The 21,858-nt window shown below is 43.6% G+C and overlaps 1 long non-coding RNA gene across 1 annotated transcript in view; it reads right to left on the minus strand.

Moving 5' to 3' along the window:
- Positions 1 to 3,214: 3,214 nt before the first annotated feature.
- The window catches only part of LOC127000574 (uncharacterized), a 51,743-nt gene continuing 33,099 nt past the window's right edge, over positions 3,215 to 21,858 (minus strand). Inside the window, exons 2-3 of the long non-coding RNA XR_007754269.1 lie at positions 13,342 to 13,433; positions 3,215 to 4,178 (exon numbers count right to left, since the gene is read on the minus strand). This is a non-coding gene — a long non-coding RNA (uncharacterized LOC127000574). The remainder of the gene's footprint in view (positions 4,179 to 13,341; positions 13,434 to 21,858) is intronic.

Genomic DNA, 21,858 nt, shown 5'->3' on the forward strand with positions numbered 1-21,858 from the left:
CCTCTGTTTCCTGTCGCTAATCCACGCCTTAATCCAATCAAATACCTTCCCTCTTATCCCATGAGCCCTGACTTTATTTAACAGTCTCTGGTGAGGTACCTTATCGAAGGGAAGTGGTGGGGAGGTGGTGCAGGGGAGGAGGGGAGTGGTGGGGAGGTGGTGCAGGGGAGGAGGGGAGTGGTGGGGAGGTGAGGAAGAGTAGGGGAACTAACACACAGTAGGAGCAAGAAGGGGAGTAGGGGAGTGGTGGGGTGTTAGTGGAAAGGGATGGGGAGTGGAGAGCTAATGGGGGTGAAGTATTAGGGGTGAAGGAGGGGAGCAGGGAGAAGAAAGGAAGGGGAAATGGGAGTATCAGGATGGTGAGGGGGGGGGGAGAGGGGGGGAGGTGGCAGTGTAAGGGGTGGTGAAGGGGAGATTATCAGGGTAGGAGACGGGGGGAGGGGAGGTAGGAAGGGGAGGGGTACAGTACGGAATTTCAAAGGGAGAAGAGAAAGAAAATGAGAAGAGAAAAAGGAAGAAGGGAGAAGAGGAAAAAAAGGGGAAAAAAAGGAAGGGGAGGAGAAAAGAGGTGCTGAATTGCAAAAGGGAAAGGCGTGGAGAGGTGTCAGGGGGAAGGGGAGGCGTCAGGGAGTAAAGGGGAGGTTATCAGAGGAGGGGAAGGAGTAGAAGGGAGGGAGTGGAGGGAACATAACAAGAAGGAAAGGGAAGAAAGGGAATGGAGGGAAAAGAAAACATACAGTAGAGGAATGGAGTGGAGTGTCAGAGGGGAAGGGGAGGGGTTAGGGAGTGAAGGGGAGGTTATCAGAGGAGGGGAAGGAGTAGAAGGGAGGGAGTGGAGGGAATATGAACGAGAAGGAAAGGGAAGAAGGGGAAGAGTGGAATTTCAGGGGAGAAGTGGAAGTATCAGGGAGTGAAGGGGAGGGAGTAGAAGGAAGGGAGTGGAGGGATTATGAACGACAAGGAAAGGGAAGAAGGGGGAATGGAGGAAGGAGGTAAAAACGTAGGAGAGGAATGGAGTGGAGTGTCAGGGGGCGACGGGAAGAGTTTGGGAGTGAAGGGGGGATTGTCGAGGGGTGAGAGAGGGTGAAGGGGAGATTGTCGAGGGGTGAGGGGGGGTGAAGGGGAATAGTGGAAGGAGGTATCAACGTAGGAGAGGAATGGAGTGGAGTTTCAGGGGGCGAAGTGAAAAGTTTGGGGGTGAAAGGGAGATTGTCGAGGGGTGAGGGGAGGAGAAGGGGAAAAGGAAGGGGAGATTGTCGAGGGGTGAGGGGTGGTGAAGGGGAATAGTGGAAGGAGGTATCAACGTAGAGAGGAAATGGAGTGGAGTGTCAGGGGCGAAGGAAGAGTTTAGGAGTGAAGGGGATTGTCGAGGGTGAGGGGGTGAAGGGAGATTGTCGAGGGTGAGGGGGTGAAGGGGAATCGTGGAAGGAGGTATCAACGTAGGAGAGGAATGGAGTGGAGTGTCAGGGGGCGACGGGAAGAGTTTGGGAGTGAAGGGGGGATTGTCGAGGAGTGAGAGAGGGTGAAGGGGAGATTGTCGAGGGGTGAGAGGGGGTGAAGGGGAATAGTGGAAGGAGGTATCAACGTAGGAGAGGAATGGAGTGGAGTTTTAGAGGACGAAGTGAAAAGTTTGGGGGTGAAGGGGGGTGAAGGGGAGATTGTCGAGGGGTGAGGGGTGGTGAAGGGGAATAGTGGAAGGAGGTATCAACGTAGGAGAGGAATGGAGTGGAGTGTCAGGGGGCGAAGGGAAGAGTTTTGGCGTGAAGGGGGGATTGTCGAGGGGTGAGGGAGAAGGGGAAAAGGAAGGGGAGATTGTCGAGGGGTGAGGGGAGGGAGAAGGGGAAAAGGAAGAGGAGATTGTCGAGGGGTGAGGGGAGGGAGAAGGGGAAAAGGAAGGGGAGATTGTCGAGGGGTGAGGGGAGGGAGAAGGGGAAAAGGAAGGGGAGATTGTCGAGGGGTGAGGGGAGGAGAAGGGGAAAAGGAAGGGGCGATTGTCGAAGGGTGAGGGAGGGAGAAGGGGAAAAGGAATGGGGGATTGTCGAGGGGTGAGGGGAGGGAGAAGGGGAAAAGGAAGGGGAGATTGTCGAGGGGTGAGGGGAGGAGAAGGGGAGGATCATTAACACGCCCTCAGGCACTTCGTAAAAAGATTTGGCAGTCGGTAGAGGTTCCAGTCACGGCCCGCAGACATAACAGGACTAATGACTTAATTAAAGACTCCTCCTACATGACGGGCCTGTTAAAGGGGGGGCGGGGGGGGAGGGGGGGCGAGGGGGGCGTCAGTTAAGGCAAAGGTGTTCATTATAAAGACGTCAAGACATAAAACTCAATTATTTCGCTTTTTATATTTTTTTGGGGTGATATTTTTTTGTTGGATGTGAGGATTGGCTGTCCCTTCATTTCCTGTCTAGTAAATTGGAGTAAAAAAAAGATGAGCGTGGGATTATTTTTTGTTTTTTGTTTTTGTGTGATTGTATGCTTTAGTTTTTTATTTGTTAATTTTTTTATTACGTTATTTTATCTTATTTTCTCCCAGCTAATGATCGTCTGTCCCTCCATTTCCTGTCTAGTAAATTGGAGTAAAAAAAGATAAACGTGGGATTATTTTTATTTTTTTGTTATGTTTTTGTGTGATTGTATGCTTTAGTGTTTTAGCCTGAGTTTTTTATTTTCTTTATTTTTTTATTACGTTATTTTATCTTATTTTCTCCCAGCTAATGATCGGCTGTCCCTTCATTTCCTGTCTAGTAAATTGGAGTAAAAAAAGATAAACGTGGGATTATTATTTTTTTTGTTTTTGTTATGTTTTTGTGTGATTGTATGCTTTAGTGTTATAGCCTGAGTTTTTTATTTTATTTTTTTTATTACGTTATTTTATCTTATTTTCTTCCAGCTAATGATCGTCTGTCCCTTCATTTCCTGTCTAGTAAATTGGAATAAAAAAGATGAGCGTGGGATTATTATTGTTTTTGTTTTTGTTATGTTTTTTTTGTGATTGTATGCTTTAGTGTGTTAGCCTGAGTTTTTTATTTGTTTATTTTTTTATTACGTTATTTTATCTTATTTTCTCCCACCTAATGATCGTCTGTCCCTCCATTTCCTGTCTAGTAAATTGGAGTAAAAAAAGATAAACGTGGGATTATTATTTTTTTTTGTTATGTTTTTGTGTGATTGTATGCTTTAGTGTTTTAGCCTGAGTTTTTTATTTTCTTTATTTTTTATTACGTTATTTTATCTTATTTTCTCCCAGCTAATGATCGGCTGTCCCTTCATTTCCTGTCTAGTAAATTGGAATAAAAAAGATGAGCGTGGGATTATTATTGTTTTTTTTTATGTTTTTGTGTGATTGTATGCTTTAGTGTGTTAGCCTCGTTTTTTTTTATTACATTATTTTATCTTATTTTCTGCCAGCTAATTGGCGTAAAGAAAAGACGCACGTGGGAGCTATCTTTTTATTTTTATTGCATGCTTTGGTGTGTTGGCCTCGGTGTTTTGTATATTTATTTTTTTGTTTAGTTTCTTTCTTAAACAATTTCATTTTATTTTTTATTTTTTGTTTTGTAATTTTCAGTTTAGCCTTTCACTCACTGTTTCTCTTTTTCAACTTCTTCATCCTTTTCTTTTTCCTCTTCTTTTCTTTTTTTATCTCTTCTTTTGCTTACTTATCACTTATTTCATTTCCTTTAATAAGTTCTAGTTTCTTTCATATTTAATTACGTACTATGCACTTTATCAATTAATTTACATATTTCTTTATTGATTATTTAATTTACTTCCTTCTTTCTCTCCCTTCCTCCTCTTTCTTTTTCTTCTTCTTCCTTCCTCCATCCTCTCATTCTTCCCCGTAATATTTGTTTGGTGTATTTTCCAATAAAACAAAACTCAGTCAAATCACGTCTCTTACCCATAAAAAAAAACCACATTTATAATTCCCCAAAAAATACATATAAAACGCGTACCTGATTACAACCAGGTGAGTCCCATTAATTAATTACCGCGCACGAGTCAGCCGAGCCTCTGCAGCGCGGCACAAAAGCAGCGAACGCGAGGTACTGAAGCTTTTGTTCCCCTGAGATGGTTTTATTATGTTGTGATGCATTGTTGAAGCTGCTGGCGAGGTCTGCGTGATTGGTGTGCCGTTGAGGAGGCGGAAAACTCACTCGCCCAACGACGCCAGACACCTGATGATGATGATTTTTTTTTTTACAGTTCAGGAAACAGCACAAGGGCATAGAAAAAATATATTAATAATGAAAAAAAAAGCCAGTATTGATGATAAAGATGATGATGGTAATAACTCTAGGCCGACTCAGCAAGGAAGTCAGTTGGGGAGGGCCGCTCGGTGACTTCCCTGGCCATAGCGCTGCCAAATCTAACAATGTGTACTGCATATATATTCTTTTAACAGCAAGGGAGACAGCTCAAGGGCACTAAAACAAATTGGTAATAAAACGCCCGCCAAACACTGCTCGAACAAAAGAACAATAGAGTAAGAAGCAAAAATAGTGGTCAATTTCGGGAGATGACATATGAGGGAGAGAGTGATGTGTTGGGCTAGTGTGACAACGCTGTGAAGAGGTTCAGGACACATACAATCTGACATCATATTAGTGTCGGACTATATAGGGTCGTATCTTAAAACATTTCGCCGCCTAAGTTCACATACTGACAAGGCTTTCGTACGAGTTGCGGTGGTGGTGGTGTGGTGTGGTGGTGTGGTGTATATGGTGGTGTGGTGGTGTGGTGTATGTGGTGATGGTGTGGTGTATGTGGTGATGGTGTGGTGTATGTGGTGATGGTGTGGTGTATGTGGTGGTGTGGTGTATGTGGTGGTGTGGTGGTGTGGTGTATGTGGTGATGGTGTGGTGTATGTGGTGGTGTGGTGTATGCGGTGGTGTGGTGTATGTGGTGGTGTGGTGTATGCGGTGGTGTGGTGTATGTGGTGGTGTGGTGTATGTGGTGGTGGTGTATGACCCTGGTTTTATGACCCTGGTGGTAATTTGACCCTTCTTCGGTACCATAAGCCTAAAGAAACACTCATTAGAACCGACTGATCCTTTCTTTGACCTTCAGAAATAGTTGCTGTGAGAAACGAGTCATATAATACTGGCCTAAAATGGAAATTCGCCTAACGACACCAAACTCTGATGGTGCATTTGTGAAAGGGTGTCAGTTTCAGACATTAGCAAAAAATAGAAATAAGACTTCGACGCTGCATTTGTGTGAAAGTGGCCGTTAATTATTGGCAATTTGTCTTAAAGTGTGTCAAATATTGGTTAATCGTAAAGAAAATACAATAAGACTCCGTTGATGTATTTGTATCTAAACGTTTGTCATTCGTAAAGAAAAACAATAACTAAATTTAGGTAAGGTAAAAGTAAGGTTTGGAGCGTAGAAAAAAGAAAAAAAACGCAAATAAGGGAAAGTACAAGGGCCAGTATTTCGTGGTGTGTTTGTGGTGGTGTGGTGTATGTGGTGGTGTGGTGTATGTGGTGGTGTGGTGTATGTGGTGGTGTGGTGTATGTGGTGGTGTGGTGTATGTGGTGGTGTGGTGTATGTGGTGGTGTGGTGTATGTGTAAAAAAAATAAAGTATGTCAGTCTTACCAAATAAAAAAAAGTAACGATAAAAAAAAAATTGAAAATACGATGAAGAATAATCCATGAGCTAATATTCTATCTATCTGTAAAAAAAAGGACCTGTCAGTGTTACCAAATAAAAAAAAATAACGTAACCCCCCCCCCCACAACCTTGACACTACGCTGATGAATAATACATGACCCAAAATTCTATCTATCTATCTATCGGAAAAAAAAGTACCTGTCAGTGTTACCAAATAAATAAAAATAACGTAACTCCCCCACCCCCCCCCACCTTGACACTACGCTGATGAACAGTGCACGAGGTAAAATTCTATCTATCTATCTATCGGAAAAAAAAGTACCTGTCAGTGTTACCAAATAAAAAAAAATAACGTAACTCCCCCCCCCCACCCCCCACCTTGACACTACGCTGATGAACAATGCATGACCCAAAATTCTATCTATCTCTATCGGAAAAAAAAAGTGTCAGTCTTGCCCCCTCCCCCCACCCCTCCCCAATAAAAAAAAAAAGATTACGTAAAAAAATAACAAAACGATGATGAATAACACAAGACCAAAAATTCTATCTATACATCAGTGAAAAAAAAAAAAAGTGTGTCAGCCTTACACACACATCACAAAACAACTAAATACGTGTCTCGCCCAAAAGCTTAAAACACGAGGGAGGTGAATATTACATGAGCGGCGGCGGCGGACGGCGAGGAGAGGCGAGGACACGAGAGTTTGATGTCCGGGAGTAATATGTATTCTCTCTTTCACCGGCCGCCCTTTTTTCCCTGTTTTGTTAAGCCCCGCGTCTGTCTCCTAAAGCCCCGGGGAAAGAAGGCAGTAAGGGATTGGCTGTTGGTTGTGACGCCTTGTTGATATTTGGTCCGTTGTTTCCGTTTTGTCTGCAATATATATTTTTTTTGCTTTTTATGTTTTCTTTTGTTTTTGTTTTCTTCCGTTTCCTTTTTTTCTCACTTTCTTTCTTGTTTTCTTCTTTGCTTTTTCTTTGTCTTTATCTTTATTACATTTTTTCTTTCTATCTTCCTTTTTTTCTTATTTTCTTTCTTCTTTCTTTTCTTCATCTTCATGATGTTTTTCTTGCTATCTTCCTTTTTTCTTCTTTCCCTCTTTTTCCATTTTTTTTTCTTTTCATCATCTTCATCTTCAAACTGTTTTTCCTTTCTATCTTCCTTCTTTTCCTTTTTTCTTCTTTATTTTTCTTCCTCTTTTCCTATTTTCTCCATCTTCATAATGTTTTTCTTGCTATCCTCATTCTTTTCTTTATTTCTTTTTACTTCCTATTTTCTTCCCCATATTTTTCTTGTTTTTCCTTTTCTTTTTTATTCACTTTTCTTCATAATATTTCTTTCTATCTTCCCTTTTTCCTTTCTCTTATTTTCTTCCTCTTATTTGTTTGTTTTTCTTTACCTTTTCCTTTTATTCAGTCTCTTCTTCAGCTCCATCATTTTTTTTTCTTTTTCTTTCTCTTCAGTTTCTTTCTCTTCATTTCGTGTTAACAAAAACGAAATAAATAAAACAAAACATACCTTGGCCATGATGCTAAACAAACACACACACACACACACACACACACACACACACACACACACACACACACACACACACACACACACAGGACAGGTAACAGGTCTCCATGCACAGGTATTCCATCCTTCTATTTAACCCCCACCTGACACACCGTTTACCTGTACCCCACGCCCTGTCATTAACCTGCAAGCACCTGGAAACCTAAAACTACCCCTTTCGTAAGCATTCCCAAGGGAGTTTATCATGAGCAAAGGAGGGGCTTCAAGCTAACTGCACTGAGCCGTCAACGTTACTAAGTTTAAATTAACGTACTCGGCACACATTGGTCGGTATTAAAAGACACCTTCGCTTCTCACATCAGCTATTTCTAAAGGTCAAAGAGGGGATCAGTCGGGTTCTAACGAGTGTTTCTTTAGGTTAACGGTACAGAAGGAGGGTCACACTACCACCAGGGTCATAAAACTACTCCTGGGAATGCCCAAAACTCCTATGAAAGCCTTGGCAAATACGTGAACTTGGGCGACGTAATGTTTAGTAATACGGGCCAATATTATCTCTCGCTTCCACATAAGTTAAGGTATTCTGAGACATTTACTACCCTAACCTCATGTCCCTCCATTTGTATTATCTCCTGTCTAAATTATCTCGCCCTCTTTCTCCTCTCTCATAGATTTCACTTTAATCTTCTCTTTCTCGGCGTTTCAGGTGTTTGGGGGATGAAGAACAGGCAGCTTATAGTGTCCGTCCTGTTCCCTCTCTGCCTGTTTCGTCTCTCACAATAATAATAATAATAATAATAATAATAATAATAATAATAATAATAATAAATGAGAGTTCTTTACAAAAACGTGATTTATTTATTATCGCACATCTGAGAACACGGACGTAAGCTGGGTACCTCTGCTCTACTCTGCACTCCTCTACTCTGCTCTCCTCTGCTCTACTCCGCTAAGTTTTATCCTGCTCTCCTCTCCTCTGCTCTTCCTTGCTCTGCTGTCTCTCCCGGCGCCGACACGGAACGGGTATTAGGCTATTAGGCTAGCTGAACGCGTGCTTCCGGGAAAATGTATAATCCAAGTGAACGAATGGCAGGAAATGGCTGGGCCGGCTGGGTTGTTGAGATGTATGGTTAGGTTATGCTTGTTAAAACGTCTGGCTTGTTGAAAGGAAAGTATTATTGTATTGTTTTCATTTTTGTCTTGTTTAATTGTTTCTTCTTGGTCTATTTTTCTTATTTTCTTTTTCTTTTTTTTCTTTTTACGTTCCTTCTCCTTTTCTTTGTTCCTGCATTTTTCTTTCTTTTCATCTTTTTTTTCCCTCTTTTTATCTTTTTCTTCTAATCTATTTCTTGTGAGTGTATTCAATTTGCGTATCTGTTTTCTGTCTGTCTGTCTACCTATCTGTCTGTATGACTGTCTTATTTCGCAATTTGAAGCGAGGTCGCGGCTTTCTCGTGAAGTAGCCAATGACATACGCTAAAAGGAGGAAAAGGGGAGGGGATTATTCGCCTAGTTAGCGTGAACATGTTTAGGATATGTAAGAAGGGGCGTGGCTTGCAAGTGGACTAGCCAGTGATATGCGTTCAATGAGGAAGGGGGAGGAGCTTATTCACTTCAAGGAGGGAAAGGGGGAGGAGCCTATTCGCCTAGTTAGCGTGAACAGAGCATAAGGTGTTGTAAGAAGGGGCGTGGCTTGCTAGTGGATCAGCCAATCATATTCAAGTAATGAGGAAGGGGGGAGGAGCTTATTTACGTTCATGAGGAAAAAGGGGAGGAGCTTATTCGCGTTAAGGAGGAAAAAAGGGGAGGAGCTTATTCGCGTTAAGAGGGAAAAAGGGGAGGAGCTTATTCGCGTTAAGGAGGGAAAAAGGGGAGGAGCTTATTCGCGTTAAGGAGGGAAAAAGGGGAGGAGCTAATTCGCCAAGATAGGGTGAATAGAGTGTAGTGTAATTTCAAGTTTTCTTCCCTTTCTCTCGCTTCCTTCATTCCTGTTATTTATGCTCTTTACTTTTTCTCCTTTTTACTCCTTCGCCTTGTTTCCCTTCCGAGGCGAGACGCTTAAGAGTGGAAAACTTGAAATTGCGTCCGATTACCTTTCTTGCGCGCCGAACAAAAAAAAAAAAAAGAAAAAAAAAAGAAATATAAAAACGTAAATATGAAAAGATTTGTGTAACGAGAAATGAGCCGGCGATCGCTTCCCATCTTCTCTTCCTTACCTTTCTCCTCTCTTTCCTTCTCTTCCCTTCTCTCATCTTCCTTTTTCTCCTTTTTTTTTCTTTTCTCCTACACTGTTATCATATCCACTTATTTCCTTGTCTTAATTCTCTTTCCCCTCCCTTTCTCTTCCCTTCTCCCTTCTCCTCCCTCTTCTTCTTTTTCTTTTCACTTCTCCCAATAGCGCATGCACACACACACACACACACACACACACGCCTCCCCCTGTAACCCTTTTCCCCCAAAAAACACAGAACACCAACACCTCCTCAACTTCCCCATACCCCCTACAAAAAACAAGAACGCCCCCCCCTGCCCCCAATGCCCCCCTCCTGGCCTCCTCCCCCCCATACACGGAACAGTTTGTAATTTTTTTTAAGGGGTAAAAAGTTTTGTGCTCCATTTTTATTTCGGAGCGATTAGCGTGAAACTTTAGGTGTGTGTGTGTGAAAAGAAGACACACACACACACACACACACACACACACACACACACACACACACACACACACACACACACGCAAAAAGACAATTATATGGACAGAAAAAACTCCTCCATAGTGTGAATTCTAAACCTTACAATTGCTTGCTGACAAATCCAATGAAACAGAAGTAATAATAGATAACAACACAGCTATTGGACTAAAAAGCAAAAAACAAAAACACACACAAAAACAGATTTGCGACATAATAGCCAATCAGAGTAAACACAATAATAACCAGCAACTTTTTCCAACTCTCTTTTCAACCCATAGATAAAATAAAACAGGTCAGCGAGGTTACAATTCAACAGGAAAAAAAAGCAAAAATAAACAAATAAATGAAAACGAAACGTAATCCTCGAATCCACACAAAAGGTATTCGATTACATGTATTTTTTTTCTCATCTGGGGCCAAAATTCATGTGCTTAGATTTATTTTCCTTCAGGTGGAAGTGAACGAGACAAGGTAAGGCGGCAGGAAGAGAAAGGAAGGGAAAGGGAGAGGTAAGTGGGAGCTAGAAGGGAAAGGGGAAGAAAAATGTTACTGAAGATGAGGAAAGGGGGATAGAAAAGGAGGTTAGATAGATGAAGGGAAAGGGAAAGAAAGGGGTTACCGAAGATGAGGAAAGGGGGATAGAAAAGGAGGGGGTTAGGTAGATGAAGGGAAAGGGAAAGAACGGGGTTACTGAAGATGAGGAAGGGGAGGATAGAACAGAAGGGGGTTAGGTAGATGAAGGGAAAGGGAAAGAACGGGGTTACTGAATATAAGGAAAGGGGGATAGAACAGGAGGTTAGGTAGATGAAGGGAAAGGAAAAGAAAGGGGTTACTGAATATGAGGAAGGGGAGGATGGAACAGAAGGGGGTTAGGTAGATGAAGGGAAAGGGAAAGAAAGGGGTTACTGAAGATGATGAAAGGGGGATAGAACAGAAGGAGGTTAGGTAGATGAAGGGAAAGGGAAAGAAAGGGGTTACTGAAGATGAGGAAAGGGGGATAGAACAGGAGGTTAGGTAGATGAAGGGAAAGGGAAAGAAAGGGGTTACTGAAGATGAGGAAAGGGGGATAGAAAAGGAGGTTAGGTAGATGAAGGGAAAGGGAAAGAAAGGGGTTACTGAAGATGAGGAAGGGGGGATTAGAACAGAAGGAAGTTAGGTAGATGTAGGGAAAGGGGAAGAAAGGGGTTACTGAAGATGAGGAAAGGGGGATAGAACAGGAGGTTAGGTAGATGAAGGGAAAGGAAAGAAAACGGTTACTGAAGATGAGGAAAGGGGGATAGAACAGGAGGTTAGGTAGATGAAGGGAAAGGGAAAGAAAGGGGTTACTGAAGACGATGAAAGGGGGATAGAACAGAAGGAGGTTAGGTAGATGAAGGGAAAGGGAAAGAAAGGGGTTACTGAATATGAGGAAGGGGAGGATGGAACATAAGGGGGTTAGGTAGATGAAGGGAAAGGGGAAGTCAACCGGAGAGAAGAAAGGAAAGAAAGAAGACGGTTAGGTATACATGGACGAGAGAAGGTCAGATAAGGTTATAGTTGGACATGGAAGGAAAGGAAAAGGTTTAAGTGAAGAAAAGGAAGAGGAGACAGACGAGGAGGTTAGGAAGGTGTAAAGGGATGGGAGAGAGAAAGGGGAGAGAACTGAAGGTAAGGTAAAAGGAAGGGAGGGTAGAAAGGGGTAACTAGAGTAGATATATAAAAGACATAGAAGAAAGTAAAGTAGCTGGAAGGATAGGGAGGGAGATAGAAGAGGAGGGGAAGGAGAGACAGAGTTGGAGAAGAGGAAGGGGAGATAGAAAAGGGGGTTAAGCAGATGGAAGGGGGAGGAAATGGAGGGAAGCTGGAGGCGAGAAAGAGGAAAGAGAAAAGATTAGGTAGCTGAAAAGGGAAGGAAAGGGACAGAGGACGTTTGATGGCTGGAAGGAGAAAGAAGAGGGTAACTGGAGAAGAGGAAGGGGAAGAAGAGGTGAGAAGGGAGGAGGACGGCAGGGTGACTAAAGGAACAAAGAAAAAAGAAAAGGTTCGGAAAAAAAACCAAAGAAAAAGAAAAAAAGGAAAACGGAGAATGGAGAAAAATGAAGGAAAGATAAACTGTTCCGAAATACAAAGGGAGGAGAAGAAGAAAAGGAAAAAGGGAGATAGGGGAGAAGAAAAGAAGGGAGAAAAGGAAGGAAAGAGAAACAGTTCAGAAAAGCAAAGGGAGGAGAAGAAGAAAAGGAAGAAGGGAGATAGGGGAGAAGAAGAGAAGGGAGAAAAGGAAGGAAATAGAGTGTTCAGATATGCAAAGGGAGGAGAAGAAGAAAAGGAAGAAGGGAGATAGGGGAGAAGAAAAGAAGGGAGAAAAGGAAGGAAATAGAGTGTTCAGAAATGCAAAGGGAGGAGAAGAAGAAAGGGAAGAAGGGAGAAAGATGAGAAGAAAAGAAGGGAGAAAAGGAAGGAAAGAGGAACTGTTCAGAAATGCAAAGGGAGGAGAAGAAGAAAAGGAAGAAGGGAGAAAGGTGAGAAGAAAAGAAGGGAGAAGAGAAAGTGTTCAGAAAAGCAAAGGGAGGAGAAGAAGAAAAGGAAGAAGGAAGAAAGGTGAGAAGAAAAGAAGGGAGAAAAGGAAGGAAAGAGAAACAGTTCAGAAAAGCAGAGGAAGGAGAAAAAGAAAAGGAAGAAGGAAGATAGGGGAGAAGAAAAGAAGGGAGAAAGGGAAGGAAAGAGAAACAGTTCAGAAAAGCAAAGGGAGGAGAAGAAAAGGAAGAAGGGAGATAGGGGAGAAGAAAAGAAGGGAGAAGAGGAAGGAAAGAGAAAGTGTTCAGAAATGCAAAGGGAGGAGAAGAAGAAAGGGAAGAAGGGAGAAAGGGGAGAAGAAAAGAAGGGAGAAGAGGAAGGAAAGAGAAAGTGTTCAGAAATGCAAAGGGAGGAGAAGAAGAAAAGGAAGAAGGAAGAAAGGTGAGAAGAAAAGAAGGGAGAAAAGGAAGGAAAGAGAAACAGTTCAGAAAAGCAAAGGGAGGAGAAGAAGAAAAGGAAGAAGGGAGATAGGGGAGAAGAAAAGAAGGGAGAAGAGGAAGGAAAGAGAAAGTGTTCAGAAATGCAAAGGGAGGAGAAGAAGAAAGGAAATAAAAAGAAAGGCGAGAAGAAAAGAAGGGAGAAGAGGAAGGAAAGAGAAAGTGTTCAGACAAGCAAAGGGAGGAGAAGAAGAAAGGGAAGAAGGGAGAAAGATGAGAAGAAAAGAAGGGAGAAAAGGAAGGAAAGAGAAACAGTTCAGAAATACAAAGGGAGGAGAAGAAAAGGAAGAAGGACGAAAGGTGAGAAGAAAAGAAGGGAGAAGAGAAAGTGTTCAGAAAAGCAAAGGGAGGAGAAGAAGAAAAGGAAGAAGGGAGATAGGTGAGAAGAAAAGAAGGGAGAAAAGGAAGGAAAGGAGAAAATGTTCGGAAAGCCAGAGGGAGAAAGGAAGAGGCAAAAGGTGAGGGTGGCGGAAGGAAGGATTAGGATACAGGCCAAAGACAGTTGAATATCATAAATAGGCACTCACGGTGGGGCAGGTGGGCACAGGTGAGCTCGGGCAGGTGAGGCGAAGGTGAGGTGAGGTGAGCGAGAAGGTGAGTTTCGCGGCCTGGCTCAGATCTGCAAGGAAAAAAAAGAACTAAAATACACGTTATCGTTTTTACACTAATGATCTCAGTCTTAGTTTGTTACGAAAAATTAAGTTAAGAAAAAAAAATATTAGAATGAAATGTAAAGTAGCTGGAAGGATAGAAAGGGAGGTAGATGAGGAGGGAAAGGGAGAGAGAGAGTTGAATGGGGAACAGAAAGGGGAGGAAGGGAAGGGAGTTAGGCAGATGGAAAGGGGAAGAAAGGGAAAGTAGATGTGGAAGAGAAAGGGGAGAGAGAAGGAGGTGTGTGGCTAGGCAGCTGGGAAAAGGAGGAGAGGGGTAAATGGCAAAGAAGAAAGGGTAGATAAATAATAAATGGAAAATAAGAAATGGTAGATAATAACAAAAAAATAACCTAAGAACATAAGGAGTCTGCAAGAGGCCAGTAAATCTATACAAGGCAGCTCCTGTGAACCTAACCCCACCTAACCTCACTATCCATGCATTCAGCTATTCTTAATCTATGTATCGTGTTGCCACTTATAATAGGACCACTTATAACATGACCACTTATAACGTGACCACTTGTAACGTGACCACTTGTAACGTGACCACTTGTAACGTGACCACTTGTAACGTGACCACTTGTAACGTGACCACTTGTAACGTGACCACTTGTAACGTGACCACTTGTAACGTGACCACTTGTAACGTGACCACTTGTAACGTGACCACTTATAACATGACCACTTATAACGTGACCACTTATAACATGACCACTTATAACATGACCACTTATAACGTGACCACTTATAACATGACCACTTATAACATGACCACTTATAACATGACCACTTATAACATCACCACTTATAACATGACCACTTATAACATCACCACTTATAACGTGACCACTTATAACGTGACCACTTATAACATGACCACTTATAACATGACCACTTATAACGTGACCACTTATAACGTGACCACTTATAACGTGACCACTTATAACGTGACCACTTATAACATGACCACTTATAACATGACCACTTATAACATGACCACTTATAACGTGACCACTTATAACGTGACCACTTATAACGTGACCACTTATAACATGACCACTTATAACGTGACCACTTATAACATGACCACTTATAACATGACCACTTATAACATGACCACTTATAACATGACCACTTATAACATGACCACTTATAACGTGACCACTTATAACGTGACCAGCCATCCACCAATTTGACAAGGATAATTTTAGACATGGATGAAAGTAAGGAAATGTGAATGGAAATAAAAGTCATAGAAAAAAAGACAAAAAATTAGTTGAAGAAAATAAGATAGATGAATTCAATAATGTAGGAGTAAGGAGGGAATTTCAACGCCGTAAATAAACAAAAAATAAAATACGAAAAAGGATTGTAAGAGAAGAAAAAGAGAAACAAGGAAAAGTTCTGGTGAATAAGAGAAAAGGTTAGGCAGGTAGGAAGGTCGGTCAGTCGGTCGATCGGTCGGTCGGTTGGGGTAAAAAGAAAAAGAAATAAAGAAAACAAAAGAAAAACATCGTAAAACAACTCTATCTTACATCCTCAAACGAAAGAAAAAACAATCTCTCTCTCTCTCTCTGTACGTCCATTTATCATCTATGCAAATTTCTCCTCAGTAATTTATCTTCTCTTCCTTTTGATCTCTCTGTTCATTAAACATTTATGCTGCTTTCTTCTTTTTCTTTATATATTTCTTTGTTATCTCTCTCTCTCTCTCTCTCTCTCTCTCTCTCTCTCTCTCTCTCTCTCTCTCTCTCTCGGGACATTACAACAATAGCCTCGTTACTTCTCTATGCATCTCAAGAGACTTCCAAGATAAACTCAGTTCGCCTCTTCTTCAGCTCTTCCTCCTCCTCCTCTATAAATCTAGGCCTTTCATCACTTAAGCATCAAACAGAGACCCTTTACAGCATCCCATCTCGTCCCTTATCAATAGCATCTCAAGAAGGTATTTTGCTGAAGGCTATTAACTCGGCTCCCATTTGATGTTTTTTTTTTTTGTACCGTAGAAGTAGAGGCTTTTTTTTTTTCTCTTGAACGGTTTTTGAATAATCTTTTGGAATTCTTTATCACTGTTTACTTCATTCCCTTTTTTTTTTGGCGTTTTTGTTTGCCCTTGACTCTCCTTCCTCTGATGTAAAAAATAACGCTTTCTCTTAAACACCAAATCGAGACGCTCTTCCCATTATTATTTTTTTGACCTCATTTATTCTTACTAAACTTCCTCTTTATGTAAGTTTTCTCGTCACAAAAGAGAGTGAAGGCTTGAAGTTTTCGCTGTGTAGGCTCTGTTAAATATCTAGGAGGGAAGTGCTTTCATATTTCATCCTAGAGAAAAGGGGGGAATAGACGCAGAGGAAATAGAAGGGTGTGGGAGAGGAGGGGGGAAATAGAAGAAAGGGAAAGGCTGGATTGATTATAAGGGCGTTGTGTCTTGGCGCCGCGGGGAAAAGGCTGGACAGAACTTCACTTTGTAGATGTGCTTTGAAAATTGAGAAACTAATATGTAGAACTATCCGACTCTGAAGTTTCCCTCGAAGTCAACGATTACGAAAACATTAAAAACACGGAAACCTCTTAGTATTCCATCCCGAGAAGTTAATAGGTTAGACAGTACTTATCTATTATGCAGCAGCGGATGTACACAGACAATGGAGGTTATTATGTATGTTTGTGTAGCTTTCCACATCGAGTCAACATAAAAAAAAAAGTTTCCACACCACATCAACACAAGAATAAAAGTTTCCATATATACATTCGGGATTTTAATATGCTAAACTTTTTCAATCTTTCCATGGCGAGTCAGCACATAGTAAAAGTTCCCACACCGAATCAACACAAAAAAGAAACGTTTCCACACCGCATCAACACAAGAAGCAACGTTCCCATATATACATTCAGAAATTTAATATGCGAAACTTTTCCCAACCTTTCCACACCAAATCAGCACAAAATATAAGTTCCCACATCGAATCAACACACGTACGACAAGTCTCCACACCACATCAATACAAGAAGCAACGTTTCCATACATACATTCGGGAATTCAATAAGCAAAACTTTTCCCAACCTTTCCACACCGAGTCAGCACAAAGTAAAAGTTCTCACAGCGAATCAACACAAAAAAAGAAACGTTTCCACACCGAATCAACACACCCAAAAAGTCTCCATACCACATCAACACAAGAAGCAACGTTTCCATATACACATTCGGAAATTTAACAAGCAAAACTTTTCCCGACCTTTCCACACCGAATCAGCACAAAAAACAAGACTTTCCACACCGCATCAACACAAGAAGAAACACTTTCATATATAAATACATCCGGGAATATAATATGCGAAACTTGTCCATTTTGAATCTTCCTGACGAGTTTCAAGTTTGGGCCCCGCGTGCACTCCGTCGATAGGAGTTTCGGCTGCAGGGGACGACGGCGAGGGAGCTTTGGCGGCGCGGCTTAAGAGCAAAGTTGTGCCGAATCCAGCCTCGGGAAGCGATGTGAGCGGGTGGGGAGTGAGGGAGAGAGGGTGAAGGGGGAGGGGAGAAGTGGGGAAAGGGGGAGGAGGGCGAGGGTGAGGCAGCGCGGGTGGAGAGGTGGGGAAAAGGTAGAGAAGGGGAGGAGGAGGGAGGGAAGGAGGGAGGGAAGAAGGGGGGAGGGAGGGGAAGGGTGAGATGGAGGGGGGAGAGGGAGGGGTGTCGGGGGAGAGGGTGAGGGCGAGGGGGGAGAGGGAGGGGGAAGGGGAAGAGGAAGGGGAGATGGTGGAGAGGGAGGGGGAAGGGGGAGAAGGAGAGGGAAGGGAGAAAGGGAGAGAAGGAGGAAAGGAAAACAGAAGATAAGAACATAAGAACCTAAGGAGTCTGCAAGAGGTCGGTAGGTCTATACAAGGCAGCTCCTGTAAACCTAACCCCACCTAACCTCACCATCAATGAACGTATCTAATCTTTTCTTAATGTCTCTATCGTACTGGCGCTCACCACATGACTGCCAAGCCTGCGCCCTCACCCACCACACAGTAAACCAATTCTTGCCAATGTCCTTGTTGAATGAGGATGGAAGAGAGAGGAAAAGACGAAGAAAGAGGAGGGTGAAGACGAGGAAAGAGAAAGGGGAAGGAAGAGAGAGGGAGATTAGTACGGAAAGGGGGGAATGGAAGGGAGGGAGTAGGTGAGGAAAAACTACATAGGAGAGATAAATGAAGAAAGAGGAGGGATGAAGGGAGGAAAGGAAAGGAAGAGGGGGGGAAGGAGGGAGAGAGACGGAGATAAAGAAGAGAGACAGAGATTGGGAGGGAAATGGAACAGAGGAAATATGCAGTTCGCTCACTCATACCCATTCCAGCAAGGAGGAGGAGGAGGAGGAGGAGGAATAATTATCACGGAGTAGTAGGAAGTGAAAAGTTAAGAGGAGGAGGAGGAAGAGGAGGAGGAGGAGGAGGAGGAGGAGGAGGAGGAGAGGCAAAAAGAAGACGAAGAAAAAGAAGAAAAAGAAGAAGAAGAAGAAGAAGAAAAAGAGATAAAGACAAAAGAAAAAGAAAGTGAAATGAAGAAGAAAAAGCAGAAGCGAAAGCAGAAAAAAAAAGAAAAACAGGAACAAGAAGTAATAAACGAAAAAAAAGAAAACGAGAAGTAAAAAAAATATTAAAAAAAAGAACAACGGAAGTCATTTCAGAGACTCAAAATTTATGGTGATTATGTTGCGTTGAGAGAAAAAAAATGGAGAGAGAGAGAGAGAGAGAGAGAGAGAGAGAGAGAGAGAGAGAGAGAGAGAGAGAGAGAGAGAGAGAGAGAGAGAGAGAGAGAGAGAGAGAGAGAGAGAGAGAGAGAGAGAGAGAGAGAGAGAGAGAGAGAGAGAGAGAGAGAGAGAGAGAGAGAGAGAGAGAGAGAGAGAGAGATTGCTAATTCACTTCATACTTCTAAGTTACCCAAGACCAAGCAAGTGTTCTGATGGAGGAGGAGGAGGAGGAGGAGGGAGAGAAAGAGGAGGAGTCGAAGGAGAGAGAGAGAGAGAGAGAGAGAGAGAGAGAGAGAGAGAGAGAGAGAGAGAGAGAGAGAGAGAGAGAGAGAGAGAGAGAGAGAGAGAGAGAGAGAGAGAGAGAGAGAGAGAGAGAGAGAGAGAGAGAGAGAGAGAGAGAGATTACATCTACTTATACTTCTAAGTTACCCAAGACCAAGCAAGTGTTCTGATGGAGGAGGAGGAAGAGGAGAGAGAGAGAGAGAGAGAGAGAGAGAGAGAGAGAGAGAGAGAGAGAGAGAGAGAGAGAGAGAGAGAGAGAGAGAGAGAGAGAGAGAGAGAGAGAGAGAGAGAGAGAGAGAGAGAGAGAGAGTCGGATATAGATTGAGTGTGAAAAGAGAGAGATAGAGTTAGAGAGAGAGAGAGAGAGAGAGAGAGAGAGAGAGAGAGAGAGAGAGAGAGAGAGAGAGAGAGAGAGAGAGAGAGAGAGAGAGAGAGAGAGAGAGTGGTAAGGAAGGGTAAAGGGAGAGGGAAAAGGAGGGAGAAGATAGGAGGGAAGAAGAGAAGAAGAGAAGGGAAGGAAAGGGTATAGGAAGAGGGAAAAAGAAGGGAAGGATAAAAAAAAGGAATAGAGGAAGAGAGGGAAAAGGAAGGGTATAAGGAGGGGAGAATAGACGGAAGGGAGAGAGGAGGAAGAGAGAGAGTAGGGATAGGAGGAAAGGGGAGGAAGGAGAGAATGAATGTAGAAGGCAGAGGGAGAGGGGAGGATAAAGGGAAGGTAAATAAAGGGAGAGGGAGAAGGAGGGGAAGGGAGACAGAGATAAGAGAAGGGGAAGGGAGAGAATGTTGGAAAGGGGAGAAACAAAGGGTAATAAAGGGAAGAAGGAAAGGAGAAGGGATGGGAAGGAGGGGGGAAGGGGAGGGAAAAGAGGGAAGGCGAAGAGGGAAGGGAAGGAAGAGGAAGGAAAGGTGGGAAGGGGAAGTTAGGGGAGAGGGGTCACATTGGGTAATATATTCTGAGGAAGGGATAGGAGGGGAGCACGAAGGAAGGGGAGGGGAGGGGAGGAAGGGAAGGGAAGGGAAGGGAGAGGGAGGGGAAGGAAGAGGAGGGAGGGAAGGAGAGGAAAGGAAGGAGGAAAGAGAGGGGAGGGAAGGTAAGGGGAGGGAAATGGAAGGGGAGGGAAAAGGAAGGGGAGGGAAAGGGAAGAGGAGGGAAGGGGAGGTAAGGGAAATGGAAAGGGAGGGAAAGGGAAGAGGAGGGAATGGGGAAGGGGAGGGAGGAAGGAGAGGAAAGGCAAGGAGGAAGGAGAGGGAAGGAAGGGGAGGGAGGGAAAGGAAGAGGAGGGAATGGAGGAGGGGAAGGAAGAGGAGGGAATGGAGGAGGGAGGGAGGAGAGGAAAGGAAGGAGGAAGGGGAGGGAAGGTAGGGGAGAGGAGAGGGAAGGGGAGAGGGGAGGGAAGGAGAGGGAAGGGAAGTGGAAGGGGAGGAAAAGGGAAGAGGAGGGAAGGGGGGGAAGGAAATGGAGGGAAAGGGAAGAGTTGGGAAGGAGAGGGAAGGGAAGGGAGGAGGAAGGGAGGAGGGAGGAGGGGAGGAAGGGAAGAGGAGGGAGGAGGGGAGGGAGGGGAAGGAGAGGAAAGGGAAGGAGGAAGGAGAGGGAAGGGAAGGAGGAAGGAGAGGGAAGGGAAGGGGAGGGAAAGGGAAGGGGAGGGAAAGGGAAGAGGAGGGAAAGGAAAGAGGAGGGAAGGGGGAGGGAAGGGAAGAGGAGAGGGAAGGGAAGGGGAGAGGGGAGGGAAGGAGGAAGGAGAGGGAAGGGAAGGAGGAAGGGGAGGGAAGGGAAGGGGAGAAGGAGAGCACGAGAGGAAATGGGGAAGGGAGAGGAGGGAAGGGGGCTGGGAGAGAAGGGAAGGAGGAAAGAGAGAGAAGGGGAGGGGAGGGGAAGGGAAAGGAAGAAGGGAAGGGAAGAGGAGGGAAGGGAAGGGGAGAAGGATGGGGAGAGGGGAGGGGAGAGGGTAGGAGGAGTAGCTAACACAAAGGCAATATGACTAATCAAATTAATTCAGAATAAATGCAACACAACAACAAGGACAACAACAACAACAACATGACATTAATCTGCTTGTGTAAATGACCTTTTTTGAATGTGACGGTCTGGGGGGAGAGGGAGAGAGGGGGTGGCGGGAGGGGGGCGGGGGGGAAGGGGTGGGGGTAAAGGGAGGAATTAGTAGACGACACAACATCAATAAAGGGTGGACGACTTTATGGGCAGGAATAATACATGGGAACACCAACTGCGTCATATTATAAAACACACACAAAAATAATATAAGGGAGACGGAGTACAGTGTTACCAGATAAAAATTTAGGGTCACATTCTTAAAACAATTTCCAAGCACATACATTTATCTATAGGCTTTCGTGGGAGTTTAGGGCATTTCCAGGGGTATTTTTATGGCCCTGGTGGTAGTCTGACCCTTCCTCTGTGCCGTGAACCTACAAAAACACTAAAAAAATATAAAGGAGACGGATTCTAGTGTTGCCAGATAAAAATTTAGGGTCACATTCTTAAAACATTTTCCAAGCACATACATTTGGCTATAGGCTTTCGTGGGAGTTTGGGGCATTTCCAGGGGTATTTTTATGGCCCTGGTGGTAGTCTAACCCTTCCTCTGTGCCGTGAACCTACAAAAACACTCAAAAAATATAAAGGAGACGGAGTGTTACCAGATAAAAATCAAAGGTCACATTCTTAAATAATTTTCCAAGCACATACATTTGGCTATAGGCTTTCGTAGGAGTTTGGGGCATTTCCAGGGGCACTTCTATGGCCCTGGTGGTAGTCTAACCCTTCCTCTGTGCCGAGAACCCACAAAAACACTAAAAAAATATAAAGGAGACGGATTACAGTGTTACCAGACAAAAATTTAGGGTCACATTCTTAAAACATTTTCCAAGCACATACATTTGGCTATAGGCTTTCGTGGGAGTTTGGGGCATTTCCAGGGGTATTTTTATGGCCCTGGTGGTAGTCTGACCCTTCCTCTGTGCCGTGAACCTACAAAAATACTCATTAGAACTCTACTAATCTCCTTTTTTGGCCTTTGGAGATAGTTGATGTGAGACCCAAGAACGACTACATCTATTTGACAAGACTTTCGTAGGAGTTTGGGGCATTTCCAGGGGTACTTTTATGGCCCTGGTGGTAGTCTGACCCTTCCTCTGTGCCATGAGCCTACAAAAACTACTCTTTAGAATTCGACTGATCTCCTTTTCGGTCTTTGAAATTAGATGAAGCGAGAGGCGGAGACGTCTGAGCATACCAACCATACCGTAATCTTCCACGTGTACTGAGTGGGCCGCGGGGGGGGGGGTTCTGGATTTATTTTTACGGCAAAGGAAGCAGCTCAAGGGCAAAAAAAAGTAATAATGAGAAAAAAGACCGCTA

This window comes from Eriocheir sinensis, chromosome 19 (genome assembly GCF_024679095.1).
Source record: "Eriocheir sinensis breed Jianghai 21 chromosome 19, ASM2467909v1, whole genome shotgun sequence".
Taxonomy (NCBI): domain Eukaryota; kingdom Metazoa; phylum Arthropoda; class Malacostraca; order Decapoda; family Varunidae; genus Eriocheir; species Eriocheir sinensis.